We start from the raw sequence: 26,401 nt of genomic DNA, 5'->3' as shown, positions 1-26,401 counted from the left end.
AAGACAGGAGAAAAAGCAATGCTAATGGTACTACAGACCATGTAAACCACAAGTTTAGTCATCATGTCCAACAAGGGGGTTTTTGCTTTGTGCTTTTACAGATATGAGGATCATGGGGTGAAGACTGAAATTTGTTATTGCCAAAGTAGAACTAAAGAACTGTTAACTAAGAGAGAATTAATCCACTAAATTATAAAGGGAGCGATATTGTACATTTTCCACTATGTGGGGTATTTAAATGAAGGCCAGTGTTTTTCTAAAGAATTTTTTTCCACGAGGCCACGTTTATTTCTGTTGGTGCGGGTCCCAGAACACCCTATTTGCTGTGAAATCCCTAGATGACACTGTACCCATTCCGTTTTGCAGGGCCTTCACAAGGCAGAAGCGTTACTTCACCCTTTTTATCTAAAGCACAACACCCAAAAAACAAAAGCGAGAGAATTTTGGCTTACATGGAAACCCTTTTGTCCAGAACAAGTTTTCTGTCTAAATCTTTCATCTGGCAATACGAGCAGGTGCCCTCTGCTTTGATTAAATCGGGCCAGCAAAGGCCGAGAGGAACTTGGATTGAATTCTGAAGACTGCTGCTGGTCAACACACAACGTGGATTTCAAGGAGACCTTCTGTTCAGCCCTCGCCGGCGGGAAGCTGAGAGATGAGGTAGATATGTGCACAGAGAGAAAAAGCAAGCAGAAAGATGCCTATCACTCAGCCTTTCCCAGACTTTGATCTTCCTTCACACTTGTATCAAAAAAAAAAAAGAGAAGAAGAAGAAGAAAGAGAAAGATAACAAACACGACTGCCCACTGGACTTAAAGTTCTGTAAGCACAACTCATGTGCAGGAGATATCAGCCCTTCCCCGGAGCTGGGCCTCCGCTCCTCCTGTAGCTCCTCAGTGCAGTGATGTGCAGCCGCATCTGTCATGAGGCATTACCCGATGTCAGCAATGTAATGCAATAAGAGATACAACCGGTTCTGGCACGTAAGAAAATGACAAATCAGTCTGGAGAATTTGAAGAGACAGTTTTCTGGAGGAACGCAGGTGCAGAAGCTGGGCTTTAACAAAACTTCTTTCAAATGCAGGAAGTAAACAATAAAAAAAGGCCATTTTACCCTAAGTAGATTTTAGAAAATAGGTTTTCTCTCCAAATGTTTTGCTACAGCTGCAAACCACAGATTCAAAAGCTGACAAACAAAATTTCTTTCAAACTCCAGCATGAGGAGAATTGTGGAGTGAAAGAGACTGAAGGCTTCATATCCATTAGGATCCCACCACTTCGTTCCAATCAGGAATCAAGCACGGAATGTAATAAACTGTCTGTATCTTTCTTACTGCTAGAAGTTCAACAATTTCACATGTTCAGAGTTGTGTCTTCACATAGGAATGAAGAGTTAGCAAAGGTCTTAGTGAGACTGTAAGCCTTTCTGCACAGAAGCAGTGCTACCTTTGAGCAGTGCTGACACGAAGGAGCACTCCCTTTGTTACAAGTCTGTTATTTTCTGCCTTTGGTGGCCCCTCTTGCTGGTACAAAAGATTCTGGGTTCAGCAGTGCACGTATCAAATGATCCCATTTGATCAAGGTTAAGAGATGCTTTCATCAGACCAGACGCTTTTTTTTTTTTTTAACTTTACTTTCTGTCCACTGCCACCCAGAACATGGCCTCTCTCTATGAAACAACAGTTAAAAACCCAAAGGCGCTGGATTTTTCATGCATGCTCAAGCTCTACCATCATCTCACAGGACACAGACTGCAATCTCCTGCTAACTGTCCTCTCCAAAGCATCACACAGACTAAGTAAACCCATGACACATTCTCCACAGGTCTACCCAAAGCCTTCCCAGACTGAAACTTGGGTGATGAGAGGCGAGGCGAGATTAGGAGAGATTTGTTCTCCAACCAAGGTCAGGCCTGCGAGTGTCTCTGTACACTTTCCACAGGAACCAATGGGAGCTGAGCAGCAAGAGGAGGAAAATACAGAAGCAGAAGTGCTGCTATTTTAAAAATAAAAGTAAAATATTATTTTTATATCAAAAAAGAAAAAGAAAAAACCAACACAATCCAACAACAACAACGAAACCACACCAATAAGAACAGGTACAAAAAGACGTGCGCTGACATAACCCAAAGACCCCAGATACGTTGAAGGTATGGATTTTGTACCTCAGTACAGACTGACTTGCTGATATTTTGTCAGTACCAGAGATAATCTTTTAAAATCATATTATGTTTGCAGCATTAATTATGCTTTTGGCTGACACTGCAGCATAACTGCACATTTAGCACTTTTGTTATTTTTTTTTAAAGGAGAGGAAAAAAAGAAAGAAGAAAAAAAAAGTGGAAAAACAAGTCAGGACTGATTTATCAGAGATGCAGATAACTCTGGACACAAGGAGCATCTTAACTTGAAGAGTGGAGGGGTGCTTTCTGACAGACACCACAGTTCTGTTGGCAAACAAAACACTGCTTGGAGTCCCCACACACTACAGCACTCCCAGCTCCCACCAACACCCACAGCAATGCACAGCACACATGGGCTCACTGTGCCACCCTGGGACATGAGCAGCCAGCTCTGGAAGCATTCTGCAGAAGCAAATAGGCTGTTCTGGCAAAGCTGATCAAACCATGCTATTTACATACAGGACCGGGAGCTGGTTACATCCACATCTGAAGTGCAACTCTAATGCTGGTTCTTATTCTCCCCCTTTAAAAATCTATATAATACCTGTGAAACTGTCAGCAGTGTTTGGAGCCTTACCCACTGTTTCTAAAGTTCTCTGAATATGATACACACTAGGGCATACAATAAGGAACCCACTGGCCTAACAAGGATTTATTTTTCCACTCACTGCCACACCAATTTTAACTAAATAAGATACCAAACCAATTAATAAGCCCTACTAATAAGATCCACTGTCTATTAGCATAGGAAGCTAAAGTAATTTCTTGCTGTGACTATTTATGAGAGCAGTTATTCACTTGGTAACCATTTACATAGTAACAGCACTAAAAAATACAATGGATTGAGGACCTAGTAGATGGGAAATTAAATGCTGCATGGTTTAAATTGCATCTTTTTAAAAATACATATATCCAGTGAGAATAAAAGGGGAAAAATTCCTGTGAATAAGAGTAACAAATAAATGGTGTCTCCTGTTTTCCAAAGCCACTACAGTCACTCTGCCTGTGCATAGGAAGGTAAGCTCCCTGCCTTGGTTGCCCCGCAGCCCATGAGATGCAGAAGACATTGAGGTCGCGACAGTAGCAAGTACCATTAAAACTAAGGTCACATTTAAGCCAATTAAGTGTTGTCACTGATCACAAAATCCTAATAAATTAGGAATTAATTAGCCAGCCTCTCCCAAAAGCAACAGAGTTCCATGCTCAGCTGTCTAGAACGCAGTGCCGAGCCGTGTGCGACCATAACCAGGAGTGTGTCAGAGCCACTGGAGCACACAGCTTTGCAAACGTCCCCGAAGCAGAGGCTCGTTAGTTGGGAAACATTCTTTCCCAAGTGGCAGGCACAATCTAATTTATCATCTCCCAGTAATTGCTGTCTCCAAGTGTTTTATTCCACACAGGCGAGCAGAAGGAAGCTTTCTGGGACGAGGCGCACCAACATGAGGAGATGGATTAAATTAGACCTTTTAGTGTTCCTCTCATGGCAACTGACAGTTTGTGCTTTTTGCTCTCACTGAATCTAATCTCTCCCTCCTTGTGGGGCAAGAATACACTCTACGTCCAGTGGAAACTGCTGTGGAATATTCCCAATTGTCCCCATTGCTCAGATGGGAGACAGGTTTGGATAAAGAGGACCAGAGAATGATAGAATCATTAGGGCTGGAAAAGACCTCTCATATCATCTAGTCCAACCATCAACTCATCCCCACATGCCCGCTGAACCGTGTCCCTCAGTGCCACATGTCCATTTTCTTGAACACCTCCAGGGACAGTGACCCCACCACTCACCACCGGCAGTCTGTGCCAGTGCATCACCACTCTTTCTGAGAAGACATCTTCCCCAGTAACCAACCTGAACCTCCCCTGACCACACAGCCTCAGAGAGGGTTTGGAAAGCGTTTCATCTCAGCACTGCGCACATACTAGAACTCATGTATACTGGTTACGCCAACGTAGCACAAAGTGGCAGAAAGCCTTCCAAACCACAAGAAAATCTGGCTTCCAGAAACTTCTGAGTTTCTCAAGGAATTTCATTCAGATTCCATCCAAAATAAAACTACTGCAAAGTATTTGCCATTCTTCAGGAATTCCTGAATAAGTCAACAGTAAAGCAAGGGATGCAAAAACTACTCTGTCTACAGTGTACAAATGAAAAAGCCATCTAGCTGTGAAATTTATTAAGAAATTAAAACACTTCTTGATCTCAGCTGCGCCATCAGCTCCTGGTTGGCAGTGGTGCACTCAGCAAAGCGGACTGCAGTGTGTTGGAGGCTCCCTCGCAGGGAGCACTGACTCCAGCGCTAGTTCTGTATGTTTCCACTTCCACATCTTCGCATGCAGTATGCATATTATTTATCTGCTTGAATGCCATCCCTTGGCATAACAAAACACATTTGTTTCACAGAAATCCAAGCGCTCCTCCCCATCTGCTGGCTGGCTGTGCCGCTCTACCGAAGAGTGCCTCTGAAGCTTCAGGAAGTTTCCCAAACAATATGGCATCAAAGCTGAACACAAGTTAGCTATTCACACAGTCTTTTCCTGGAAGGAGAGAAGGGAAGGAGGAGCCAGAAAAAGTGAAGTCTCGCCTCATTTTTGGCAAATTATAAATTAATTCATTTCGAATTTGAACAAAGTCGGCATCATCGCAGTGATTTGGGAGTTGCACATCAGCAAACTACATAAAAATAATAAAGAAAGAAAGAAGTCTTAGGGGTGCTTTGAGAGTTGGGTCATGTTGGATTTTTTTTAGTCCAGATCATTTCAGTGGTTCTGCAAAACCAAAAAATGGCAAAAGGGTTGGGGTTACCATCTGCAGAGAGGGGCAGAATGAAGGGGACAGAGCTGGAACTTCTGAGCCAGATTTACTGTCAGAAAGGAGACTGCTGCTAGAGACAGGTTTGCAGCAAAATGCTGCACTTGATACACAGAGTAGAACTCACGAAAAGTTTAATTAAACACAGAAGCTTTCAAATTCTGAGTTGAAACTTTAATGAGATAGAGGTGCAGAGGCTGCGTGGGACCAGGAAGCTTCACACCTATTGGTAAAGATCTGCCATTTCCAAAAAATTGGAGCTTATAGCCACTTTGTGCATCTCACATAAATATTTACTGATCTGCTGACAAATGTGAATGTGCCCTGTAGCATCAGAGACTAGTGAAATTTTCCAAGTGATTCATCACAGCAAATAAAATCTCACGTAGGTGTTAAACAATTATTTGCCATTTAAACCTACGACTTAGTCTTGACTTAAAGACAATGCTTAAGATGAATTTTGTTGCTGAACTCCAGCTCCAGTCTATACTGACATACTGACATAAGTAGCAGGTTTGGTGCTGCGTCTACTATTTGTCCTTCAAGATTTTCAGCTGAAGTTAACCTGCCTGAACACCTGAAATTCTGTCTGAAATTCTACCTGAGATACTGCTGAGGCAAGTAACAGGACACAGGGAAAAGGAAAAATAAGGCTGGCTGCAGAATAAACTGAGATGTGGTGGGTGGGAGGAAGATGGAAAACACCCTCAGCATAGTGTCCAAGCTGCACTCCTGAAGAAGCATGCCTTACATCTCACAATGCCAGCAGGTGAAGGAACAGGGAAGAGGAAAGCAGAGGTCAGTGAGGGTGTTACAAGCAGCCAGCAGGATGGGATATAGGACTGCCATTCTGCCTGCTGCTATGGGGATGAGAAGGCTGAGAAGTGCTTCAAACCATGCAAGTGAGACAAAAAAAGCCAGCCCAATTCTAGCACTTCTCTTATGTTTCTTCTTACCATTCATGAAGAAATGAATTGCTACAGAATTGCACACAACCAGGCAGAGGGTTCAAGGAGGATATGGGCTTCTTCCTGGGAAAAGAAAGAAAAAGAAAAATCTGCTGGCAACAGCCAGGTACCTTATTGTAGCACCTGCAGCGGTCAGCCTGATCTGTCACTGAAGAGAAAATATTCAATGTAGTTTCCAATGCTGGAGAAAAAAAGAAACCCAGCAAACAAACAACAGCTACAAAAACCGCAGACAATTTCACAACCAAAGAAAGGCTTAGAAATGGATCTCAGACTGATCTGTGTCAACATTCAGATAGTGTTTTAATCATCCTGGACAGCTTCCTCCCAGCATCCTGAATTTCATAAGTCAGAGCCAGTTTTAATTAGAACAGCCTCCCAGCACCCCCTCTGCATATAGCTGTGACTTCAGCTATAACACAGAACAGAAGCACTCACCTCACCCAGCGGAGGCACAGATAAAAGACATGTTGTCTGAAAATCTTCATTTTCCTCATTTCTCTTGTTGTTGTTTCAGGTGTTTTTTTTTCATTAGAGACTCTACTACTGCTGATACCCCTAAGGCAAAGCTTACGTGAGTGGCTCTGAGCTTGCACCTCCTATGCAGTCAGAAAAGTGCTGTTCTGAAATAGCGCTAGCAGCAGAAACCATTCACAAACTGGGCAGCCAACTTCTAGGCACTGCTACACATCAGTCTCCTTTAAAAGAACTAACTGGAAAACTCCTCAGTCTGATGTCTCAGTTCTAAAGGATCATAGTGGCAGAGGGTTTCTGAACAGGAGGGTTACCAGGTCACAATGCCCACAACATTTCAATCCTCCTGAGGAGCTGGCCTCACTCCACCGCCAGCCCCCCACCACTCACCAGTGCTGGCTGAATCTTTCTGGAGACCAAATAGTGGGTGTGAGCGCGATGAAGTGCTGGGTGGCGCATTTCAACAGCTGCAACAGCAACAGTGGGGCACCTCCACTGCCATGTAGATTTGTATGAGTGCAGCACGTAGGTATTTGTTTATCACTGGTAAAAATGCACAGCTCATGGTGGTGGCTATGTTGAAAAAGAGCAGTCTGTAGCTGAGAACTTGCTCTGCCAACTAGTGCTACAGTGCTCTTTGTAGTAATTTCCATGGAAATAAATAGGAAGCATTACTTTCAGAGCAGCCTATGTAAATATTTTGTTACAACCAAAAATACCATCCGATTCCTAAAGCAGTTTATGAGACACATTAATTCCTCTCCTGCCATGCCATTTGCCTGTAGTTGCCCTATTAACCCCATTGGAAGTGGCAATGGACCATACTGTACAAAAGCTGTGTTTTTCCTTTCCCCTTCAGTAAAGCACACTTGCTCACAGCACACTTTCTGACCTGCCAGAGCTTGGCTTCACCCCTGCTGCAGAATCTGCAAGGAGTATTTGCACGTAACAGGCAAATGAACCAAGCAAGGTCACAAAGCCCAGAACGGATTAGAAATAAATACCGTGGGTCAGCGCCTCAGGGGGCTGTTGAAATCAGGAGTGCTTCATCTGCTTATACCAACAGAAGATTTGTGGCAGAAATACTGAATTTAATGCAGAAATATTTCTATTCAGTCTTGAATCTGCATTTCAGCCACCCCATACCAGACAAATGTGTCATTTTAAAATATAACACATCACAAAACTCTGTCTCTGCCCTATTGCTCCTCTTGCCGCTGTAACTGCCAGCATAATATTATTTGCTTGAAAGAAGTTACTCCCAGTATACGCCAGTGGAAGAAAGAGAAAAATCCTTCCAAATGGTTTATTCGGAAATGAAAAATTGGGGATCGGCAGCTTTTATATCCAAGACTCGCATCTAGTGTACAGAAAGATGAATGTATGGATGGATTTAATCCAGACCATTACTAGAAATCTCCTGTGACCTGAATTCTTATCAGTGTAACTCTGCAGATCCTCCTGTGAATGGAGGGAGAGCTGGACAAGCCAGGAACGTGAGCCAAAGGGTTAGGAAACTGGCACCCTTTATTTTTTCCTCTTTTGCCATTCAGAAGTTTCTGTTTGTTTGTTTGTTGGCATGTTTTTGAAAGGGATCAATTCTCTAATACGATTGAGTTATGCACATCTCATTTACTGGAAGAAAACATGAGAAGAGCAGCTTACTGGAAGGGAAACTTATAAGAAAGGCTAAATTGGATCTCGAATAGCTCCTATAACACAGCTATTCTTTATTTGGTTTTGACATTTTTTCACTTGTCTCTGGAAAAGTACATTACTCAGGAGGAACTGCTGATGAATTTCTGACAGTATGCCTGGGGTTTGTTTTTGTTGTTTTTTTTGTTTTAAAAAGGCACCTTGTAGCACAGTTTCCAAACTTTGCATCAAAATCACACCATAGCCAAAATATTCCAGGAACCATGTGCAGAATTAGCCTTCCTTCATGTACAATTCAAAATGTTCTTTGGATGTCAATACATAATAGCTCAACAAAGGTGGCTTTGTTAGCAGAGTTTTTGAGAATAAAATAAAAAGAGGCCTCAAAAAAATGGTAGAAACTCTGGAAGCACAGTCAGGAAGGGCTGAAGTCTGATACAGGCCCATTCCCAGCATTTTTGAGGCATTTTGTAAACCATATGTAGTCTTAGATGCTCTGCCAAGCCTCGCCTCCTTTTTCAGGGCTTTAGGACCATCAAGATCACAATGGCTCTGATCAAAATCAGGGAAAATTTTTTCAAACATTCTGTCAAACAATCTGCCTTCAGGACATTTCTCAACATCTGAAAGTCCAGAGCAGTGCATGGTCACCCAGTGCTGCTCCATATGGATCAGGACACAGAGAGGTGGGCAGCAAACACCAGGTTAACTGGGATCAACACTCACAGACTGTACTTCCCACGGTTTGTAACAAAGCAGGTTTTGACTTGAGGTCCAAAGTCACAATTTCTTCACCAAAAGGGACTGTGTGTTTCTAGCCAAGGAAGAATGGAGCACTATCCATTATGAACATGCCAGTAAGCTCTAAAAGGGAGAGAAACAACTGAGATACACTGGCACAGCAGTGAGCTCAGGCAAAGCCTGCAGCAATTTCTTTCATACAGCACATTGACAGCACACTGAGTTTCATAATTCTCATGGAATTACGACTCATAGAGATGCTGCAAAATAAGTTCTGGCAAGAATGGGTGAGAGTGACCCACACACCATCCTCAGGTGCTGTAACCCCAACCCACTCAGGGTTAAACAAGACATAGATGACATATCTTTCCAAGGGTAATCATTCTAGTGCTCTTCACTTACTTCACACTGATGCTGAGGTTATAATGCAAACAGCTGCTATGAGTTCTCATGGATTCGCAACGTACCTTCTCCTGCAGTAATGTCATCATCTGCCAACGTACCTGAAAGTAACACAGACTCGTGTCAAATTTCACTAACAGGATCACAGCAGGTGTCACTTTGTTTTGAAATTATGATCGTGAACATTTTGCTAATCAGATTTGCAAAGCATAAGCACTTCCAAGGCTTAACAACAAGAGCAGGTAAACGCTTGTTGGGAATATCTGCATGGCTGTGTGCTGGCCTGCATGCTGTGCTCACATGTGTCACTTGTGCCTCTCCTTGTGTGCGCTTACTGATACCTCAGAAAAACAAGCTAAACCAACAGCCAGTGTTGCTGATGCATTTCTGAAAGGTTTTTTCCCGCAAAAGCATGACCATTTTGAAAAGCTACAAAAATGCTTTGGCACAAAATGCATGAAGGGCATACATTAACATACATTGATTACTTGTATTTTTAAATGTAAATGTGGTCTGCTCAGCATCTAATAGAATTATGCCTGCGGCAGTTAGCAAACATCATCGACATTCAATCCTCTGTTCTGAAGAACTGCAAAACATCTGATTCAACAGTTTTTATCGGGATAATATTCATAGCGCAAAGAGGAAACAATTCAGAAATGCAGCTGGTTCTGTTTCTCAGGTTTGGGGGTTTAAGTCACAATTTCCCCAGGTGCTGACGCCTCTACGAGAGGTGATGGAGCTCCCTGTGGCACAGTGCTGGTAACCTGTACACAGGTGCATATCTCCTGCTCTGTCCTCTCCCAAAGATGGCAATTCAGGCTTTGGCTCAGCAGCACTCCCACCCCAGCAGCCAGTCCTCCTCTGAGGGAAAGTCACAGGCCAGAACACATCTTCTAAAAGCATCTGAAGTGAACTGCCTGTCGTACATACGGCACAAGCTGGGAAGCCCACTCTTAATATCAAGGGTATTCATACAGTCAACAGATTACCTCTTCAATCAGGTCTGGTCAGTAGCAATCAAGCAGTTAATAGCTCTACAGCAAACAGGGGGATGCCCGGAGTCTCACACACACGATAAATCCATAACTTTTTCCTTGTCCTGATAGGAGACTCACATTTTCACCCCTGCTGATAAATGCACAAAGACAACTCTCTATCAATCAATAACCCAGCGCTCTTCTGACATTCTTTTGAATCCATATAGTTAATTAATATATATATGCACATCCAAAATCTATACAGATTAAGCCTGGATTACAAAATCCTTTCCTTGCCCAGTTTGAATAACCGTGCAAAAATGAAGATCCAGCCAAAGAAAGCTGCTCTAATTCTTGTGTATTTATTTGGCTTGAAACCTGCCATCAAAGAAAAGACTGTCGTTATTTGAGCACCAGACCTTAAGTGATAGATTTCCAAGTGCATCATTTTTAGAGACATTAGAGCTATCAGGCCTATATGGTTGCTAAGATACCATGAATCATGAAGGAAAATATAAGATAATGGTAGGCAGACACTGCGATGTTTATCAGAGTATTTTCTCTGCATCTTTCTTAATAGCATCATGATTAGGATCATTTTCAATAGTTCCCATCTATTTTCCAGCTAGGTGAAAGAATGCAACTGCATTAAGTTGGCAAACATTGTTTATAATTCACATTTTGCCAAGTGTAAATGAATCTGTGGAAGTCAGGATTTGTAATTGCTACAGCAGAACTTATTAATAAGTAAGAAGGTGTGGCTGCGCACAGGTTTCTCTCCTGGCTATTAAATACTATCTCCAGACTTGGAATGAAATCATCCTTCAGTGATTTCAAGTATATTCTGCGATAACACAGACTGTGCTTTCAAAGAGATTTTAAATTAAATTTGTAGCTGAGGTAATTGCTGCTGCAAAATTATGCAATCGAAGTAAAGCTTTATGCTGCAGCTTTCTTGATATTATAATTTAACTGCCTCTTTTCTAAATCATAAAAGTGTGAGATATCAGATTAGTGCAAAGCATTAGGTTATTACTGAATTATTTCATCTTTTATCTCTGAGACTAGACAGTGAGAAGCAAAGGGACAAATCCACAGCCCAGTGTGCAGTGCTGCATGCCAGCTCCCAAAAAACTCTTCTCTGGGTTCACTCTTCTACTGCTTTAAAAAGGTAACATCCAAGATTGGGAAAGGAGTGTTCATCAGCCCCCTTCTCTGACTTGCATCCCCATAACTGAGCCTACGTGTAAAGGTTTAATTCCTGCACAGGAATACTCAAACATATTGTTAATAGAAAACTTAATGGAAAAGCTGTTCTGAAAGTAACATTTTGTATTTTGTGATGTTGGTCCAGTACATCAGACGCAGATGTTGGTGGTATGGCAGCAGAGGCTGAACCTTCCCACCAATATCCCATTACATTCATTTGCCATGTGACAGATGGCAGCAGAGGGGCAGTCTGGTGGAATGGCATCTGACACAGAAGTGCAGACGAAGCAAAGGGGTGGAACTGAATTGCTCCATGTGGAAAAAATGGCACCCATCAACATTCATCAGCGCTTGCTGAACGTTTCTGGAGACCAACACAGTGGGTCTGAGGGTGTGAGCACAGTGAGGCGGCGGGTGGTGCGTGTCAGCAGTAGCGAGTGCAACGTTAGAGACAAGTCATGTTCTGGACGGCCATGCACATCTGTCACACCATGAAACGAACAGCATCTCGATCAGCACATCCATGCAAATTATCAGATCATGACCAACTATGTACAGAGCAGAACATTATCTTCAGCGTGTTGGAAACTACTGTAGCAGTGTTGAAATATCGCAAAGTTTTTGCCTCATGAGGCCCATGAATGCTCATGCAGATACAGAAAGAACATTGTCTGTAAGTTTGGCAGGACCTATTGAACAAATACAAGGCTGAAGGCAACAGTTTTCTGGATCATATCATTACTGGTGCCAAGACATGATGTTACCACTACAAGCCAAAGTAGCAGCAGTTCTTGGAGTAGCAACACATGAATTCTCCCATCAACTAAAAAATTCAAGACACAGCCCTCAGCTGGTAAAGTGATGTGCATTGTTGGGATAGGAAAGGGGTGATCCTTCTGGATTTCCTGGAACCCAGACAAATCATCAACTCTGATGCTAACTAAGCTGAAGGCTCACTTTTCCAGCATCAAAACAGAGAAGACGACAACCCCTCCCTTGCAACAAGGTAACGTCAGGTCCCATACCAGTTTGAATGCCATGGAACACATTGCCAGTCTTGGCTGGAGCGTCCTACCACAGCTGCTGTATAGTCCACGTAAGGCACCTTCTGACTTCTATCTGTTCAGGCTGCTGGACAACACTTTCCTAGCAATTATACCATCATAGCAGCCATGAAACAGTGGGTCTCCTCCAGTGGTGTAGATTTTCAGAAGCATGGCATGCAGGACCTTACTCATTGCTAATGAAAATGGGTAGCTACATTGTGGTCTCTATCAAAAAGCAGAATTTTGCAGATGAGAATTTGCTTTTTCTGATAGTGTTACTGTGCTCTTTATAGCTGGTGCAGTCTCTATAGAAATAAGTAGGAGGTATTACTTTCAGAGCAACCTACGCAGGTGTTTCTTATTTGTCATTCAGGAAACCCACAAGCTCGTGGACCATGTGTCTCATCCATAATAACCCTGGAAAGATTCTTGGAGGCAACGTCACTGGATTACAAAATACCAATTAGAAATTTCCTGGCTGGAATGCAATATTTCTCTAACTGAAATCCTTTTTGACTGAATTCACTTTGAAACGCAGCCACCGTAACATCATTCTGAATTGCATAGACTCTCGTCTGTTTAATAAATAAAGTAGAATGGAAAGACTGGTGTTTTTGCCACAAAGCACATTTCTGGGTGCAATATCACTCAGCCAGAAGTCCTACCTTTTGTGCAGACATGGTCATCTCATCTATGTTCAGAAGAGGTCTTACACTGGAAAGGAAGAATATTAGTTACACTACTGTAGCATTATCCTACTACTATATTATATCCTCCTGGTATTAGAAGGGCAGCACATAATGAAAGGTAAAGACTGGACAGTTGGACTTTCTTCGTCCAAGCTTTCAAATAAAGCACCTTTGCATTTTGCACTAGAGAGAAATTTTAATATATCTTGCTTTCTGAAAACAAAACAGGATAGGGTGAGGGAGGAAGCTGGAGGCACACAGGAGGAGGCACCAAGCAGCCTAAGAGAGCAGTGACAACATGCTACAGCAATTAACCTGCAGCTGCTATGAGATTTAAACCAAATCTCCCACAAAACATAAGCAGTGACACCTTCCTGGAAGCGTCCTCTCTGTGTCCAGTATGTATTTGTTGTTTAGCTTGCAGTTCTGTCTCAAAGCAAGGTTTCCCTGTCCTTGAAAAGAACTACAAACACTGCCTCATAATCCAACACTTTCAAGAACACTGGACATTTTTCCATTCACTTAACAAACATCAGTAGGAAGGCCTGAGAGAGGCTGAGAGAGGTCTGCCCACAGCAAAGAAAAGGGGCAGTAATATTTCTAATTTTCCTGGCACCAGCAAAGGTAAATACACATTGATGCTTGGAGACTGTAACTTTTTAAAAGTAAATGAGCCTTGAAGATTATCTGTCAGCTAAAACGTACCCAAGGGCTTGCATTGCAATGCTTCTTTTTTAAAGAATGTTTGTTTTAACATTATGGTTGCAACCAGTAGAAGAAAAATGTAGAGCCATCATAAAAGATGTGAGTAGATACCCAGTTGTTAGAGCTGGTTTAGGAACAATCATAGGAGTGATGGACTGTGCGACCCAGGAGAGGTTCCTTCCAACCCTAATGATTCTCAGAATTGATTTTCTTTTGCAACTCACTTTCAGTTAGCTTTAGAAAGAAAAAAAATAAAATGGGTGAGATCAATGCTAGCTTCAATGACACAGTCATTCCAGCTCCCGCAGCATTTTCTTACCATGGCAATTTCTTTATTTTCTTTCTTATATGAAGACCATTCTCTACTTCTCTCTTCCTGGTTGTGCATAAATATAAGGGGTTGAACTCCTAGTTTACTGACTCCAGGGCTGAATGCAACATTAATACAAATTAGTTAGCACTCAGAGAGTGAGTATATAGTTATTCTGCCCACAATTCAGGAGAAGTGATCTCTGCATTCGTTATCGTGCTTGCTAAATAGACTCCTCTAGCCAGAAGCTAGAACAGAACTGCACATGTAAGAAATGTTTCTCTCTCTAGAAAGATGCATTCTGTAAATTTAACATTGCAGGGTATTAACACAGTTCTGTACAAACTGGTATTTCCACTGCTAAAATGCTGGTGGACCATTAAAGGCAAATTTCCTTGCTTTCAGTCTGCAGTGTAAGGGCAGGAAAGAACTATTCCTCTCTTTCCCTATTCCCTTTTCAGCCCACTGACATAACAGTCTAGATCTAAACAAGAAATCTAACCCTAAACTGTCTCTCCTATACCTTTCTAATGATTTGCTGTTTCCACTGGGCTTTTCTGTATCTTCTGCTTCTTCCTTTCATATCCCATACCACAGCTGACAAAAGGGAGTAAGAATCATCAGGCTGCACCTATGATAGAATGCTGTTTCATGCTGCAAATCAAGCCATGGCCTGAGCTTGCTGCTGCTGCTATGCTCACTATTCACTGAGGGTCACCACACTCTGGAACACCTCCTACCACCTATCATCCAAATCCCCGTGGCAGGAAGACACACTGACCTAACAGACACTCTGCAGATCTCTGCATCCAGACTGCAGTGTGTTACCACCTACCACACTCTTGGTTGTCTGCCTTAGATGAACAAATTACCACACCAGTGCCCACCATGCAAGAGTTTTGCTCTGCATGCTTTCCTGACTTGTAGTTTCACTCACTGTCTGAAACCACCTGCTTGCTTCATCTATAGCAAGTGGAAGAGTATTCTTCTGCACACTGCCTATGTATGGACGCCTGTAAGGACTGTCGTGCTGTGGCTGGAGAACAATAATGAATAACTGCTGCCTGCAGATCAGGAAAAGAATTAAACTGAGATGATGACTCTGAGGTCATCTCCATCTCCTGTGTCACGAAGGTTTGATGGTTGGACTAGATGACCTTAAAGGTCATTTCCAAACTTAGTGATTCTACAACCGTAAGGTTTAGGATGAGATGTAGAGATTAGCATCTGAGAAGACTACAGTGATTAGAGAATGGTTTATGGGAACTCCAAGATTTCCCTCTCAAGACAGCTGCTCAAAAATGAATTGCAGAGCAGGCAGCCCAGGCATTTCTGGAGGAATCAAGCTGGTTGATGGCATAAAGAAATCTCCTTAAAAGTTAAAAAAGAAAGCACCAATGGTTTTAGCATGCCACATGGTGCATTCTCCAAACTGCCTTCCAGAGTCCCTGATACTAAGTACAGAACAGCCTTCATTTTAGATGAGAAGGAACAGCAATACAGAAAAGAAGAACTAGAAGGATGTAATGCCAAAATGCCCGAGACTGAATGTTGAATACTGAAATGAATGTTTGACAACACTTAGGCCTTTCCACAGGGCTGCCTATTGTTCATGGGCTACAAGGGCTTGGGCCAGACAGGATATCCAGAAGCAACGGGACCTGAAGCAGGCACAGGGATGTGAACTTGCCACCCCAGGCTTCCTCATGGCCTGGCACAGCATGATCTCACCTGACAGCAGGCAGCTGCTGCTAGAGCCACATGTTATGCAGCAAAGCAGCACTTAAAAGTTGAAGACAGCCAGGACCCCACATAGAAGCAGCAGCCATTACAAAATGAAAGTACAAATGCACCCACCTTGACAGATTCATCCCCAGGAATGGGGTCCTGCTGCTTCATTTGCCCTACATACTTTGTACCTTTTCGCAGGCAATACTTCTGCTTGAAAACCTGAGCGGACCTCTCCCTGGCAAGCCCTGTGGAGATCTCCCTCAGGCAGTGTTAGCAGCAGTCAGTCTCCTCTAGTACTCACCATATATCTTATTTTTGCGTTTCTCACTTTAACAGCTCTCCATCCCAATGAGAGTGCAGAAGCAAGCTATGCAGACAGAAGCTGGCATGTCTACACAGCAGCAAGGCTGGCTATGATTTTGTAACAGGTTTATATAGCTGTTTATACTGAATGTTAGTATTAAGCTTTGCCTTCTCACATGTTAAGACATCTCCTCAGCTCCACAGGACAAATCCTAGCTCTGATCCAGCCTCTGCCTTGCAGCAGCAGTGCTCACACCCTTCCTGCATGGCTTGGACAGCCTAATGGCAAGGGCAGCCCAGGAGCTAGGGTGCCTTTGTGTTGTTATTCTTCACTGTTTAAGTGCTGATGCTAAGAATTAGTACGAAAAAGTTGTCTGATCTAATTCATCTATCCCCATAGGGTGGCTCACGCATTCCTGCTCTTACACTACACTATCTTATATTTTTATGACAGAATTTCATTTACTTTATGCCAATACAATCCAATTAGTTTATATTGCAGCACTAAGATCAAGACTTGCAGTATTTTGCTTTTTACATGCCATCTTTCCATTCAGCCTTTCAGAACTGTCATCAATAAACATTTTAACCAGTCCAAATGTACCTGCTCCTTGTAAGGCAGTGACAAAATCTAGGTTTTAGGCATAGTCCAACATCCAAGAAAAGCCTGTGGCTTTTCTAAGTTTTTTTTCTACTGTGCTTCTTTCCTTATCACACACATCTTCCACACCTTTTTGACTTTGTTTTGTTTTTCTGCTTGTTTCTGTTAAATCCCAGATCTCTCTTCTTCTTCTGTTCTCCCATACCTCCTGCCACTCTTTGGATTTTCCTCAACTCATCAGGAGGAAATACGTGTGATACAATTTAAGGAGTTGACCTGCTCTGTCCTTAATTTATTTTGTCCCAGTCTTACTGTTCATATTGCTTTTGTTGTTTTCCAGACAGACAATTTCTGGTTGATAAATGCATGGGAGAAGCACATATCCAAAAAGCACTGCCATTTCATATAGCCCAGCGTTTGGCGTGGACTCACAGAAATGTTGGTGGCCTTGCCTGGGAATTAACACCTGCAAGTCCCAGAGATGGTTGGCTTCAGTTTCCTTTGTTCACAAAACCCACTGCTTTACTGACATTGAAGTCCGATACAGTGGTGTGTAAATAGCAGATAACAGCCATTGTTAGCACACTTTTTGTGGATCCATTATGAAATTCATTTATTCCACTATCCCCTATGATCCCTCTTTTCATTTTATTGTTATATTCTAACCTCCACCTCAACTGCTCCATTGCTTTTCATTCTGCTGAAGAAAGTATATTTATTTCAATACTTGATCTTGAGCATTTTAGCTAACAATACCTATAACATCCCTTCAAATACCTGTTCCTACTCCAGCAGAATTTCTTCTATTGCTTCAGGCAGTGTGATATCATTTCGTTTTCCCTTGAAGAAGTGCAAGGTATTTTGGACAGCTTTCTGGGTTATATCAGAAGGTGCTGTAGGTGGGCACACTGCTCCTCAGCAGCTGGCCACGTAAGCTCTAGGGAAACACTGCGTACACATTCCCCTCCTTAGCTGTAGATCACATCTGGGATGAATCTCCAATAGTAGCGCTGCGGCCATGGAAAAGTTGTGATTAAAACTGCTTAAATATTTGGACAATAATAGAGAAATAGGCAAAAGTGCTACACTTTTCAACATTTTCAAAACCAAACTTTCTGGTACTGTTTTTTGAAAATCCTATTTCTCGAGGGGGGGAGGGGAGTGGAAGAGGTCTGAATTTTCTATAGAAATAAAAAATAGTAAGAAAAGAGTTATGTGACATTTAAAATAAAATAAAAATGTTCATTTAAGGAGAAGCTGTAGCCCTGAACAAAATGAAAAGATACAAATATTCTGAATGGAGGCAAGCAAGTTAAGTATTTCTGCTTTCTTGTTACTAAGAACTTCTCATCCAAGAAAATTCTCCTAATGCCCTGAAAAGAAGCTCTTAACGGTGAACAGTGTGCTCAAAACTCAGCCTGTAAAACATCTTACCTCCCAAGGGAGGAAAATTTGCCCTTGCAAGATTTCTTGTTGTTCTTGACACAAGAGTTGATTGATGAACTGTTTTCATCTCTCACTAAAAATCAATGTTATTAGACAGAGGAGCTACATTCTGGTGTTTCACATGCACTAGTTCTCAAACTATATAAGAGGAGGAGCTGCAATTTGACCCTTTCACATTCTGTATCTGACTAATGGCCATTTTACAAAACCACGTTCCCATTCTCCGATTTACAAGATCACTAAACCATAAGAAATACTTTCAAATGACGTTACTAAAAGCAGTAGCCTCCTCATCACACTCACAAAATATTGTATCCACACAGGGTTCCATGTTCTGTTCCACTTAGGCTTTTTTTTTTACTGTAGACTATCAGATAAATACTAAGTAGTTCTTACCTTACAGAGATAAGAAATAATATAACTCAGTCTTTTTCAATCCAGGGCTAGAATATCACACATGTTGTCAGGTTAACGGTGTTCACTGCTCACATACAATTTCATTTACTAGAAAGACCTTACTGAGACAACAACGCTGAATACTTTTACTTCTGCATCATAACATGTAAGTGAATGAATTGATGCACTAATTTCAGTCTTTTTATACATATATATATAAATATATATATAAATATAAATATATATATATATATATATATATATATATATATATATATAATGTGTACACCCACCTTAAAGATGTGGTGAAACTGCACAAAGCTGTGTTTCAAATACGGATTTCTACTGGCAATGTCAAACTAGCAGTACCAGACTGCAACACACTGGGGCTTTTTTTAGAGAGAAGGCCTATGAGGTTCACTGTTTGCTCCAAAAGGTGTTCCAAATTTTTGCCTTGGGAGCAAAGATGCTGAGGTCACTCCCACACCCATCCAAATTCTAGGGCACATTTTCATTGACTTCAGTGATGCTGAATTGAGCACCCTAACTGAAATGTTACATCTGCTCCAAAAAGCCTTTTCAAAGGAGTTGCTTCACAAATTTGGTAGACTCAAGACTTGTTGTCTGCATCCAAAGGTTTTACTAATCAAACCTTCCTGAGACAGGCTTGAAACAGAAATGAAAATACACCGTATGGAAGAGAAGGTAGAAACAGAAAGTTTTGCGTCATCGGAGACCACAAAGGAATATGAAATTTGGTAACCTAGTAAGAAACATAACGTTTAGGTTCCCATTAAACTAAAAAGAGAAATACAAATCTGTCTTAGATCTGATCAGTCACCCAACAGCATAATACTGTTTTTATTCTTTATGCCAAGTGCAATTAACGTCAAATTGGAACGATCTAGTAAAAAAGCTTAAATAATAAGACACCATTCTCCATAATGGGAAGTCCCACAACACACTCCCCCACATACATACATAAACAAACAGCAAACTAAAAAGCTCTAATAGCAGCCTTTCTATTGGCTTTACACATTATCATCGCTCATTGATTGCTATGATACATGTTTAATTACGAGGACAATGATCTGACCAAAGCAATTTTAGCACCTATAATTGTTCAAGCTTCTAACAATGTTCTCTAGTGTGAAATATTATCAAGTAACTAAGAGCCACCTTCAGGAAACATCATTCCCTGTGCCAGAAGCATTCATTGCCTGCTGAAGCTCTTTCATTGAGTCTCTCCACTTTGAGTGGCAAGTCTTTCAAGATACCTGCTTACAAGAACACTGAGAAATGTGGTTTTCATTCCCACTGTCTCTTGTCGTTTTCACTGGTTCAAATTCAGATTAATATAACTAATATTGGACTCTAGCAGTAAGGCCTGTCTTTGTTGGTTTCTTTACAGAATCTTAATTGTTTTTGTCAGTTACAAATTACGAGTTCAACACAGAATATCTTGAATTTAAGTGGACAGACTTTCCCTGTTTCACATAGATTAAGTCTTCTACCCATACGGGAACAAAGCCGAGTCTCTTGTCATCAACTTCAATTTAAATTTCCACCCTTATGCGTATCACAGTAGCTATACCCAGAAATTCAGTGAGTTTTGCAGTCATTGCTAAGGAGCAGTAGAAATGGCTTCACTGCGTTTTCCTCCTTTTTTCCCCTCCTCTCATACATTTCAGGAGACATATGGAAAGAGATTAAATGCAGGAACATAACAAATGGCCCACACCATTGTCACCAGACAGGGCACTAGTCACAAAGCTCGTATGGTCTCATGCTCCCTTTTTCTGCACTTCTCTGCTTTGTAAGCTGAACATAGAAACTTTACACCCTGCACCTGATGAAATCCCGTATTTCTGGGGATGGTACAAGCATGACAGATAAGAATCAATTTGATTTTTATAAAAAACTCTGGAAAATGAACAAATAACAACAACAAAAAGCAGAAAGCTCTGAGCAGTTTAGGAAGATGATGTGTCCCTGCAATCACCCTAGCAGGCAGAGCCATAATCACAAGCACATTGGTAACACCTTACACAGCAGAAGGCTCTTTGCTGCAGCCCCCACAGGAGCCCCATCTCAGCTCTGCCCACCTGCCCAGGAAAACTTCAGCGCTGGAAGCTCCAGTTATTCCCAGAGCAAAAATAACTGACACAGAGAAATGAAGAGACTCGAGGAGAATCCAGTCCTGCATGAAGTGAAAGCAGCAATGAGATGTCACAGCTTAGAAAGCAGAGAGCCATGGTATGGAAATGGGGGAAGGAGAGCAAAGAGAGCTGTGCTTCTTAGCTGCCAGGGCAGAGGGCACAAGGGGAAATTTCAAAAGTCCCTCAGATAATAGGGGAGGATAAAGCTGCACGGCCTGTGTGCAGTGCTTGCAGCCAGCTTAGCCACCAGAATTGGAAGGGAGGTGAGCTGCCAGTTTTAGGTCTTTTTAGACTTAAGTACTTTAGGGCAATAATTCATCTTTCTGCTCCATGCTTTTCTCAGCACAGTGGAGACTACTGTTTTTGTGCCTCTGGACAATGCAAAGAACAGGGCAGCACCTAGCACAAACAAGGTGGCTGAATGCATTGCAGAAAGAGCCCAAACCCCATCGCCAGTGTATTTTTTCCCTTCTCACTCGTTGCCTAATGTTTACCATCCAGGGCATTTGAGGTTTGGGTTTTGCATTGACTTCTCCAGGACTGATGGCAGGCTTGAAGCTAAACACACGTTCAGATGCTCTGGCACAGCAGCGACAATAAGCCCAGCACAGCAGAGGATTAAATCTCAACCACAGCCACTGTTAGGATATTGAACTGCAGACTTTGCATTGCTTTATTGCTAATTTCTGCACATATGTCTGTGATCAGTTGCAGGGCTCTGGCATATGGTGAATGCACCTGCTAAGTTAGCCAGTGCCATGGCCTCCAACAACAAGGAGCACTTCTGGCAGGATCTGCCAGGGTTAAAAGAAGGGATTACGAAGGCTCTCATGCTGTACTGCTTTACATTCCCCAGACAAACACAGCACATGCCACTGTAATAATCTCAAACAAACAGTCTGAAATGCTTGGAGCATGCTACAAAACAGATTCATCACTTTCTCACTGCTAACCAAATTTATTATTAAGTATCCATGACTCAAATTGGTAAAATATATTATTGCATTTTTTGGTGCCCGTTTGTGTGAGTTGGGGTGGAATATTAACACGCTGCTTATTCACCCAACTCACATTTTCATCTGTAAAGTTACATATATCGCATAAGAAATTGGCAACCGTATCTGCAAGAGGGAACCATAAACTCCAACTAGTCTTTATTACAGATTTTGTCGATAGCATTCACACTGTTCCTTTAGCAGCAAAATCCCTGAGACATATTCTCCACGTTTCCTGTTCATTCACCCACTATCCAATTAACAGCCTGTTAAGCTGCTCACCTGCAGAGCCATCTATTCTCAGGCCTCTGAAGCACAGCTCTAATCCCTCCACTACTCATACCTGATTGCTGGACTTACACGGTTGCAGTTCTGGATGCTTTTTCAAGCCCAAACAAATTGCCTCTCCCAGTGTCCTCCAGCATCTTTATAGGGATTATTATTCCCCAGATCCTTTCAGGCCTACCCATGCGCTCGATTTGCTAGACCTGCAGTCAGGCTTTTAAAGCAGCTCTTTGCAGAGATCAGATAGAGCTATTTACCATGTTTATCCTTCTGTGTTTCCACAGACTTGTTTTGGCATCAGCCTCGTCTGCCAGATTGGAAGCAGTGTGACAGCAGTGCTGTGCTGCCCGCATGAGGATGGGAACAGAGCTTTTAGGACAAAGAATCCTGAGCTCAGATCCAAGACTACAAGGCGTGTAATATTCCACCTCCAAACCTGCTCCCCAAAAGGAGGTTCTGGCTTGAAGCCACAGCTACAGAGCAGGGAGATCTTGTAGGAATTCCAATTCTCCTTCTATTTCAAGTAGCTAAAAAATTGAAAATGAACTTCAAATCGTATGCACTGAGACACCTTCTAAAGATTCGAATGTCATTAAATCCAAACCTCACAACCTCATCTTTACTTTGGACTTGAATCTGAATTTGCGTGTGCTAGGCATCTATATTATTCTATACCATGTCATACGCAACACTATTCTTCAATCACAAGAAAAAAAGAATATTTTCAATTTATTCACCTCTGTTAATTTTTCTGTGGATACTGAATGTGTGGGTAGCATCTCCGAGGTAATTAGCACAGTCTCCATTTTCCTTAGCACTATTTCCATAACCCTCTGTCCTCTCCAGGGATTCTTTTTACAAGATTATTTTTTCACTCCTCAAATTTAAATTACTCCCTGCGCTTACACCTGAATATATGGAATATATAATTCTCATGACGTGTTTCAAACTCAGTCTTTGGAGGCTTCCCTGTCCTAGTGCTGCTAGCAGTCTTTGTCTATGGAAGACTGGAAGACTCTCCAGAGCATATTACCATCAACATCTGCCAGAGATACTGTGCAATATTAGTCAAGGTGTCTTTAATAATGCAAGAAAGGCCAGCAGCCCACAGAATATCAAGACAGATATCAAAGAACTACGAACCTCTTTCTCAATGCAGATTTCATAGGTATTCTTCACTGTTTTCCCCCTCCATTTTATATTAGCAAAAGTTGGTGGTTTCTGTTTCATATTCAGCATATGTCAGAAAAAAAAATATTTTATATACCACCATTTATACATTAATGTACACAAATTAGTGTAAGGATCAGGTATGTAACACCTTGTCTACGTGAAACATAGTTGATTTCTAATAATTCAATTAGAAATTGCATTATAGCTGCAGGTAAGGAAGCTGGAAGCCAAAGGCCACTGAACACAAGCTGCCAAGTTCCCTATTTTGTTTTTATCAAGCCACTAAAGTTAACACTGCTTCACTACCAGCAAGCTTTTCCTGGAACGAGTCAGGATGCGATCACATAACAGGCCCCTGACCTTTTGGCTACATAGTGCTTTTGCAAATCAATAGCACAGAAATTAATGTGTTTATCATATCAGAGCATTTTTAAAATTTCATACATACTGTCATTAATTACCTCAAATGCCCATGATACTATGTTTGGAAGTGCTGGTCCACTGCTTTCAAAATTCTGCACAGGAACAAGTTGAATCAGGCAGTCTGAAAAATCAAACCAACTAATTCTTCTATTCTCCCCAGGTCATTAATCTTCATGGGACAAAGTACCACCGGCAGCTCAGTGGTGTGGCACTGATGGACTGGGGAGACAACAAAACCACTCAGCCATAACTGAGAGGAGTATTTGCCTTGTATCCTCTGCAACCTCCTCCCTGAAATTTCTGTCCATTTCCTCAGTCAGTTTGGTGCAAATGATTATAATCTATGGTTTTTCATTGGCCTTCTGTCAGAGCCATCCATCCACGCTCACACCAACCACTCCCTGCGGACACCCACACACCCGCTTTGATTTTCCCTTTCTCAGGGAGATGAGCGTTCTTGCATTGCAGCCTTCAAATTTGTTGAGTCAAAGGCATGAACCCTGAGACAGCTTCCTCTGCAACCTCTTTTTCTCCTGTTTCCATAAGGCCCTGCAGCCTCAATGTCAATGTTTGTTTTTTCACTGGAGAGCGGTATTGACATAGTTGTGCAGGAGTCTGACAGTACAATTTTAATACCGAAACTGAAGGCTGTTTGCCATGGTAGGGAGCATTACATACCTCAAAATCACAGGCTGCCATAACAACAGAGGGAACAACACATAATATCAGCGTTAAAAAAATTCTGCATGAGAGAGAGAAAGAAATAAAAAAGCAACCTTCAAGCTTTTTCCCCTAGTAAACTACTGTCTACTCAAACAGCAGACTTGTACAGCACATTTTGCACCTATTCTCATGATTACCTATTTTAAACATGCTAAAAAGAAATCCACAGACGTATCCAAATGGGTAATCTATTCAGTAAGGCCTTCACTTGAAAGGCTGGCTACCTGTTTCACCCCACTGAAACCAAGGCAGGTGCTGCACCGCGCTCATTGCTGCACTGAAGAGCTAATTCCAGATGTAGGCAGTCCTGTCCGCCCTTCGGCTTCAAATAGGTTTTGTTTCATTCCCTACCAAAAGGGAACATAGACATATTTGCCCGTGCATCTTTGTGCGTCCTCTGGGAGGGGATGTTTGCCTGTTTATTAAAAGGGGTAAAATTTCATCAGTGTATTACTGAAGTCAAAGGAATTTTGCAAGTTTTAACTGTATTCACATTCTACTGTACACTATTCTACTCCATGCTGGAATAGCAGAACAATTCCAACAATAATTACGTTAGAAACAATCCTGTTATGGTGTTACAGGCACAAATATCAATATTAAATTCAGAGGCCGTTAGCTGAATTCAGTTGTGAGGGTATTTTTTTGCTCCCATCACAAACACGACAGTGACACAGAAAGCTGAAACCAACCTGATAGAAGCACACAAAAAATCAATTAGAAAAACAGTACTAAAAAGTCTGTTTCATTTTCCCAGCCAAAAATTATGCTCTTTTGTGCGTGGTGTGCAATGCATGCGATTTACCTTCAGGTCACATTTGCTTTTGTCTGAAAGCTTAAGGGGAAAAACACACAAGTGTTTTTCTTTAACCCGCAGCAGTACAGTCAAAGGCACTGATGAGGTCACAACAGTACATAATAAACATTCAGTAAAGAAAACGGTGCCATATGTTGCTTTTCCTCTGCTCTACTTAGTTCTCTGGAAAATGATCAACAGTAGTTGCAGTTAAACCGCATCATGTTTTTCTGGTATCAAATGGGGTTAAAAAGTCATGTAAACAGATACACATGAACTAAACAGAAACAGCTGGAAAGCTCCCAGAAGGGACCTCTAACAACCTCCAAGCTGGACGGACCATGGTAGATCAAGGGATCGCTATTAAGATTAAAGGCTTACACCAGACCCGCTGTGAAATTCAATCTGCTGAATTTAAAATGTTGATGGAACAAAATGGAAAGTACTAAATGGTCCTATTTATTAATTCCTAAAAAGAAAGGTGACGACAGAGAGGCTATGTTTCCTGTGCTCCCAGCATGCACGGTGCTATTTGCTGAGACAAACAGCTCTGTAGGTGCCTTCTATGAAAATCAAACATTTCAAGCAAACTCTTGTATTGATTTTCTAGGGGAGGGGAAAAAAATTACCTGCATCATTAGCACTTCTGTGAGGTTCTTTTTTAATGGTTTTGGACCAAATTCTTCTTAGAGAAAACTTCAGCAGTGATTTGGAATTAATTATATCTGTACTCCAAAGAGCAAGCTCTCTTTTTTTTTCCCCTCCTTGTTAGTTTGACCTATGCTATTCCAATTGCATTTAATGGGATTATACTGCTGTGCCTAACAAATAACTAATATGACAGCTGTCTGAGCCTGCAGGTGCTATTGGTGTTTTACCATCCTCATGGGATAACTATCCCTGAACTGTGTTTCTTACCTAAGTTGGAGGAATGCCCTACAGTTCCCCCACAAAAGCCCGGCTCTGGTTGCTCCTGCAGGGATACGTTAGCACTGTGTTTGTGCTGCCGCCGACTTCCCCACACAGGTTGTCACCCTCCATAAGTAACTCAACTTCAAATCTCAGATCCATTACCAGCCAAAAAGTCCAAATGTTTAAATCTCAAAAATCTCTCGAACATTCTGCAGTTCCCTCCGTTTGAAATTCAATGTCTTCAAAGAAGTGACAGCATGACAGTAATTAGTTACACGTGCTGG

At 41.8% G+C, this 26,401-nt stretch overlaps 1 long non-coding RNA gene across 5 annotated transcripts in view; it reads right to left on the bottom strand.

The window, feature by feature from the left end:
* Nucleotides 1–4,355: 4,355 nt before the first annotated feature.
* Nucleotides 4,356–26,401, bottom strand: part of LOC125699716 (uncharacterized) — an 81,946-nt gene continuing 59,900 nt past the window's right edge. For 3 of the 5 annotated variants that reach the window (XR_007379665.1, XR_007379664.1, XR_007379661.1), the window contains 5 exons: nucleotides 13,136–13,184; nucleotides 10,228–10,363; nucleotides 9,236–9,336; nucleotides 5,951–6,025; nucleotides 4,356–4,720 (listed from right to left, as the gene is read on the bottom strand). This is a non-coding gene — a long non-coding RNA (uncharacterized LOC125699716). Of the gene's footprint in view, nucleotides 4,721–5,950; nucleotides 6,026–7,753; nucleotides 8,957–9,235; nucleotides 9,337–10,227; nucleotides 10,367–13,135; nucleotides 13,185–26,401 lie in introns of those variants that run through there. The other 2 variants (XR_007379662.1, XR_007379663.1) reach the window with 2 other exon arrangements.

This window comes from Lagopus muta, chromosome 13, assembly GCF_023343835.1.
Source record: "Lagopus muta isolate bLagMut1 chromosome 13, bLagMut1 primary, whole genome shotgun sequence".
Taxonomy (NCBI): Eukaryota; Metazoa; Chordata; class Aves; order Galliformes; family Phasianidae; genus Lagopus; species Lagopus muta.
The sequence above is the reverse complement of the archived record's forward strand: the minus strand, read 5'-3'. Positions and strand labels throughout refer to the sequence as shown.